The following is a 7,762-nucleotide window of genomic DNA, read 5'->3' as shown; positions in this document are numbered from 1 at the left end:
TTGTACAGTAGCCAGCAGAAGCAGAAGTTTACTGAATGAATGAAACACCATTGGGCCTGCGTCGAGATGTGTAGTAGTAGGAGAGGGACAGTTCCGGACCACACGCCCCTTTTCGCCCGGTTTTTGCTCAAAACCCTTGGGTACCTATACGACCCAAAAAATCGTCGAAACATTTTTGGTGGGGAAAAATGGAAAAAAATGGGAAAATCCTGGAATGACGTGAACCCTGGTTTTTGATCAAAACCCTTGGGTAGTACATCGACCCAAAAATCTTGGGGAATTTCCGCTAACCTTTTGACCCCGGCGCCGCTCGCTAGCTCGCTGGCTAAACAACTCGCGAGAAGAATTGACAAAAAAAAAATAAATACTACATAAAAATAAATGGAAGATCAAACTACAAACGCGAATTGTTATTTTTGCAAAGACACGAGTAATTCGGCCGGCTTGATAGATTCGTACGATTGCTCGCGTTGTTTTAATTCTAAAAATTTACGCAAATGCACCGGTTGCAAAGAATGTCGCAATTGTTTTGAGTGCCAAGATTGCGTCAGATGTAAGGATTGCCTCACCAGCGACGATTGCGGTAGATGTATAAATTGCACGGCTTGTTTTAATTCATACGACTGCAGAAATTCGAATGCCTTGGACAGTTGCGAGGACTGTTACGACTGTGTCAATTGTATCGAATGTTTTGGTTGTACGTACTGCACCTGCTGCGTAAATTGTGTCGAGTTGGAAGGAATGGATCACGTGGTGCTCGTAGACGGCAAGCATAAAAAGCTGAGACACGCGCGACAAAACGAGTCATTGCCCGATTCAGCTACTAAACTCGACGCGGACTTATACAAAATTGGATTAATTATTGAACACAACGCTGACGTCGAACATTTAATTAAAGTAGAAATCCCGCCCGAATAAAATGAGAAAAATTTTAGTCAAAGCTGGAAAAATAAGAACCATGTCAACTCAAGTATTTATCGTTTCAGACGACCACGAGCGTCTAAATGCCGACAACTGTGATCCCAATGTTACCTATGGCCCCTTTGACCCGAGTAAATTAATCATTTTAAATCCCGTGGTTAAAGAAGGGATCTACACTTCACCCATTTTTTACCATCACAACGACCAAAACAAACGCCTGTTGATTATGACGACAGAACGCTGTTACGATATAAACCCACTTTACAAATATGGCACTCGAGATAAAACGTTCGAAAATACCCAGGGCCGTCAAATTTGTTACCAGATACAATCACCCACGGCAAGCGTACTCGATCACATAAATTTGGCCGTTTATAAATTTATCGAGTCTCAAGGGTCTAATCTCCCGTCTAACACCGTAAATGCCTACAAAGCCAGTCGCGATATCGATGAATTGAACAAAATCGAATATGTAGTTAAACCGCCTTATACGGCTAAAAACCAAATTTACGTTAAATTAGATCCCTATGCTTCGCTATTTGATCACCAAAAAAGATCCATCGACTCGTCAAATATCGATAAATTTATCAATAAGAGATGCGACGCGCAATCATTTATTTGTGCAAAAGACGTATACTACGGTACCCACGGTTCACTGTCTTGCGAAGCCAGTGTCAGGTATAGAGTGACAGCGGCAATGTTGAAAATTAGAAACGACGGTCTAATTTCGAGTAAGTCGGCGTTGCAAGCGTTTAGCGGATTTGAATTAAAAGAAGATTAAATTTGAAAAATCAATTTAACCTCGGTTGGTAACAACCGGGGTTAATTTTTTTTTTACTTTAAATAAATAAATCCTTATATAAAATGACTGATGCAGAACTTTGTCACTTGTTGAATCTAAAGGAAGTACACATAATTGGGGCAACGACAAATGTGAAACCGAGACCGCCTTGCAACCACCAAATATTTGAAATAGATGAAAGATATGTGTGTACAAATTGTGGTCAAATTCTTGGATGGGTTTCCTCGTACACCCCCGCAGAAATGGGAGATCGATACTACAAGCATTACGTTTGGAGGAAACCCAAGCCACCAAAATCGAGAAAAACGTTGCAGAAGTATAACATTTGTTTTCAAAACGGCGAAGCGGGTGAAATAGAATACAAGTTGAACCAAGTTTTAAACGGTAAAATCTCTCGAGGTAAACAGTTGGAGGCTTTAATTGCAGTCTGTTATCAAGACGTAACCGGGGAAATCGAATCTGAAGTTAAAAAACTTTTTCAAGTCTCGGATAAGCATTGGAAAAACGCTATGGAGAAGTTTAACCTCGCAAAACAAGACGTATAAAACGTATATAATAAAATGGAGACGCACACTTTTCACTTGACCGAGAACCCGCAGACGTTTAGATTGAAAAACGAGATCAACAACACCAAAGGCGACAAAGTCGTCCGAGTAAAGAATATTCAGTTTGAAGCTGGATATTTTAACGTAACAAACGCCACTGAAATTGAGTGGGATACAAACTTGGACGGTAGGCCAGCGGGGGTACTTGGCGAACGACCGCCCGGTATACCCTCAGTGGAAAGAACGGACTCATCTCCCAATCCAGAATTAGTACAAACAACTAAATCCAGATTGATCCAAGCAAATAAAAGAGGCGAGTTAGCGGAAGAAATCAGAATCATCGCTGATGAAAATTGAGCAGCTAAACCAAGAAATCGCAGCTTTAGAAGATCAGTTAAACCAAAGACAACCATCAGAAACGCGAGCTCATTTGGCTTTTGATCTCGACGATAAAAAAATTAAATCAGCTTCACTGCTCGAGGGGCAAAGACAAGCTTTAGATGAAATCTACGAAGGGAATCCCCCGACTCGACCTACCACCACCACCAACTCCCCCAGGAGACCCAAAAGAGAATTAACTAAAAGACTGTCTTTGACGGGGCTAACTGGGCCTATATACGACAGACTTTATTCTCGAAGCTCATCTGAACCATTACCCGAGGGACAAAGAGGAAGCATCGTGGTATCCCCCGGTTATTATGGCATAGACTGGTTTCACTTTTTGTTAAACTCGGTACCGGGCGTTTCTTTTAAGGTTCACTCGGAATCTAGACGGGTCACTTTGGCCATTACGGACCCCAATCTCAAGTTGCAACTAAACAAAGAAGTGTCCAAGCTATTAAACTTACCCAAAATAAAACTTTTACCAACGTTATTTACGAAGGCAAGTACGATTTAAACCCCTTGAAACTCGCGTTTATTCATTGCAAACAATTAAATACATTTGACAACTTTTATAACGGGCGGACTTTAGACTTGCTGTACGTGATAGCTACCGAGCCTCGCACCCGTAATCACTGTGAAACGCCTAAAAAGTTAATCGACAGGAACATCAGTGAATTGACTTTTTCTGTTAAAAACGACAGAGGTGAGCTCTTGAATAACATCGGCAAAATTTTAATCGAGTTAGACATTTTTTAAAACGCGTAATTATAAAAGATGACGACTAACGTATATCCAGATTTAAGTAAACACCCAGATTTGACTTTAAACTCGGTTGAACAAGCGGAGACAAAGGTTTACAGGCTAAGAAAGATCGAAGAAATTAAATCTCAAATCCAAAGAGAACGCGACGCGAGGGAAAGTAGTTACAAAAAGATCAAACGACTTTTAACGCACTCGGATATGTGGAATATGGAGTAGAAGCACTGGGCGCCACATCGGCAGCAGTAGGCATTCCCGCCATTTTGGGAGTGATCACCGGTCCCGTTGGGCTTGTGATGGAAGGCATCGCTATCGGTGCGTTTGGCGCTTACGCGATTCTAAAGTACGCCTCCCGTAGACTCACCCACAAAACTAAAAAACACGACCAAATTCGAATTTTGGCAGACGCTAAATTAAATACCATCGAAGAATACGTATCTCACGCGATTGAAGACGGTGACATATCCCAGGAAGAATTTGTCCTTATTTTATCCGAGCTGAAAAAGTTTAACGAGATGAAAGAAAAGATCAGATCGCGTACGTCTACAAAATTGGAAGAAACTAAAGCTCACACCAAAGAAGAATTTGAACGTCAAGTCAACGAAAGAGCAGAAGCGCTAGCCAACGAACGGGCGGCGGTTTTAAAAAAAGATCTTATGAAAAAACTTGGCGAATAAGTTTTACAAAGTCGGTTAAATACGAAGAGAAACCAGAATGTTTAAGGTGTTCAAAATTATCAGAATCACCACCCGCTTATCAAAACTTGGTCTGTCCAACGGCACCTGTAAAAGACTGGTAAAATAAATGGGAGGCAATTTTAGTAGTCTAAATATTTTAGTAAACGAAGACAATTCCTTTACAGCCGAGTTTCCAAATTTAACGCACGCGTATAAATTACCAAAAGTAACTACGGATGAAGCAGTAAATAGGTGGTCTGCCGAGGCGATATCGTTTTACCAAAATCAATTTAATTTCGCGGTCTATTGCGCGACGACGGCCTGCGGTGTGGGTTTTGATCTGCTGTCCGACCCTAATCCGTACGTCTCGGCTTTATTTAACTTTCACGTGTATTACACCGTAGGAAAAACATTTTACGACTGCGTGATGCCCATTCTGAGCGACGACGTATATGACGCGTTACACAATAATTACGACCATCGGAAGTTTACCGACACGTGCCTTTTATACGGAGTAGACCCGAATAAATCGTATAAACAAACGAGGGACACTTTGTCGAACGGATTAGGCACAGCTTACTACTACGACAATGGATACGTACCTGTTCCGGGTAAAAACTACGACGCGCACGACTTACACGTGACCAACGGTAAATATGCGGGATCTACTTACATGGGATTTGGATGGGCGAAGCCACCTAAAGGCTCTGGTCACGCGAGCACATACACGGTTACCTGGATTTCACAGTCAGATGCGGTAACTTTGGCCTGGTGGGACTTCGTTCCTAAAAAGTCTCGTTTGACGGACGTGGGAATCACCAAGGTAAATGAATCAATTCGAGCTTACGTCTACGCGTTACTAGGGGCACAGGCGCAGACCAAGACCAGCGTTTTGGCCACCGGCACCGGATTAGACGCGCGACGGCAATTTATTACGATTGTAGAATCTTTAATTAATTCGGGTCCCGATCTCGAACAGTCGATCGACCAATATCAAGATTCGTTACAATACGCAAAAACGCCGTTGAATTTCGTAGTCGCCCCGGGTTTGTACCTGGTGCCTTCGGACATGGACTTACGCATCGGCACGTTTGAGGGATACAACAATAATTTACAAGTCGCGACTGCAGATATGAAGACTAGATACATACCGAGTTTGAATAACGGAGGGAGTTTGAAAGGTGATTTTAACGAAGAAGCGATTCAACCAGAACCACCAGCATTGTTACCGAGGAGGGAGCCAGTTTTAAGCAAACCCTTAGACGCCCACAACGAAGAGAAACTATCATTAACCGTCGGAGCCGTTGCAGTGGGTGTCGTTGGGTTTATGTTATACAAGGTTTTCACTTAAACGTTTTGAATTAAGGCGTAAAAAAAAAAAATTCGCCCCAAATTTGGGACGAATTTTTATTTATTTTTTTTGTCCTTTTTACCCATTCTTTTGCACGTATGTCAAAAGCAGAACACCCGCGCCCACGAACAAGGTCCAAACGTGCTCTGCCACCCATCCAACCGCTTTACTCGCCACGTTAAAAATCCAACTCAAAATGCTACCTATGATCCCTGGCAAAGCGTCTAAAGCCTTCAACCCGAGTTTCTTCAATACGTTTGCCAGGTTCCAAAGTTGACGTTTGATCCAATCGGTGACCCCGCCTTTGGAGGGAGGGGCTGGCGTTGGTTTAGGTGCGGGTTCAGGTTCGGGCGTTGGTTTAGGAGTTCCAACAGCTCTGACGCTGGCTACTATACTACTAACGATGGTGCTCACAGCTAAACTAAAAGCCGTTAAAATGCTCACGATTGTGACGCCTTGTTCTCTAAATACTGTTCGAATCTTATCACCCAGGGTGTCATCAGAATGTAAAGCGTAACTAATTACTTCTTTAATTCGCGATATTTGGCTTTTGAGTTGACCGTTTAATATGTCTCTTTGAGCTTGTAGTCCTTCGAGTTGATCTTGCAAGTCACGTAAACGATCCGAATCTTCAGAAGTCCCAAGACTACTTATTTCTTCTTGAATTTCTGTAATTTTAGCTTCGTTTAATCGTATCTGTCCTCTAATCGTTCGCAATTGTTTGTCTAATCCTAAGAGCTCTCTATAGTTTAATCCTTCTGTTTGAACGTTTGTATCTTGGGTGAGCTCTTCTACGATTTCACTTACTTGATCCGATATTTTCGGTAGCTCTTGCATTGGAATGCTCTCGGGTTGAATGGATTTTAACTTTGATTCAGCTTTTTGCACCGATCTTCCAAAATTTTTAAATCCTAATTTGTATCTTATAAAATCTTGCGCTTCACCCGTTCCGGTGTATCCAGCAGCTTTGGCGTTTTGGACGATTGTTTTAAGACCGACGACAAAATCTGGATTTCTTTTGCTGGTTAATAGCACATCACCGTATTTGCCTTCGCGTTTGTAAAATAAACCTACGCCTCTGCGGTAATCAAACTTTTCATAGTGAAGTACCGACGGTACATCTTCTCTTCCGGCGAGTTGAAAATACCGGTAAAAGTCTTCTACAATCGGGTGAGTTATGAATATCGCTCGCCCTCGTTCTAAAGGAACACCGGGTAACGTTATCGGTCTTGGGTTTGTGTCCAATTTTGGTTTAATCGGTTTTGTTGTTACCGTTCCTCCATATGGTTCGTCCAATACAGGTTCTTTTTGTTCAATTGGTACTGTTCCTACTCTTAGTTCATTAAATGAAGTGTTGGTATCGTCAAATCCAGGTTCAATAAAGGACGTTTCTTGGTCGTTTTCTTGATCTTGATCGTCCAAGAGAGGTATTTCTTCGGGATCGGGTCCTCCTTCTGCCATTTCTTTTATAGTATATGTTTTATATTTTTTTAAGCGGTGGGTAGGCTAGCGGGCAGAATACCTTGCGCTACCAACCAACCCTGGGTGGCTAGCGCGCCACTGGACAAAGCGGTTAATTTTAACGCGTCTTCGGCAGACAATCTATTTAGATCCGGTGGTTTTATTTTAAATAGTTTGCTCGATAGCATGGCGTAACCAATAGAAATTCCTGAAACGACGACACCGTGATAAACCGTATTTGCGATTCCGTTTACGTCGATTGATTTAGCGTTACTCATATTTAATAATAAGGAGTTCTTAAATTCAATCCATAACCAAATCTGGTTCTTTGTTTGTTACTCGTTTTGGTTGGACGCTAACTTGTCGTGAACTGCTCGACTTGTTTCTCCAAATTAAGTAGACCGCAACCCCCGCGATGCCCAGTCCACCGAGTATCAAGCTTCTGTTCTCTGTAACCGTTTGATAGATCTTATTTTGATTGCCCTCTTCGTTGCTTTCTTCGCCCGCTAGTTTCATCTTAACGAGTTGTTGCTTCATCTTTTTGTTATGCTCGGCTAACTTCTTACCTTGTTCTACGCGCTTCGGATTTTTAGCTTTAGTAACTGACTTAACTGCCTTCTGAATTTGGTTGCTCTCCTCGTTCTCGCTGTTGTTCTGTTGCTGATTCACTTCCGTTTCTGTTGACATCTTCTTTTAATATAATAGAACTTTTGTTGAATTCTAGGTGTTTAGTGGTAATCAGCATAGTTGTAAGTGGCGATAGGTAAACTCCGTACTTGTAACGGATTTCAGTAAGTAGTCTACCCATGGTCTGACTTATAATCGGATCGTCGTTGAGGTCTTTAGTAAGCGCTTCCTCTGA

Source organism: Acanthaster planci, linkage group LG06, assembly GCF_054643075.1.
Source record: "Acanthaster planci isolate LZ-2023a linkage group LG06, COTS_SCS, whole genome shotgun sequence".
Lineage (NCBI taxonomy): Eukaryota > Metazoa > Echinodermata > Asteroidea > Valvatida > Acanthasteridae > Acanthaster > Acanthaster planci.
Note: the sequence above shows the minus strand (reverse complement) of the source record.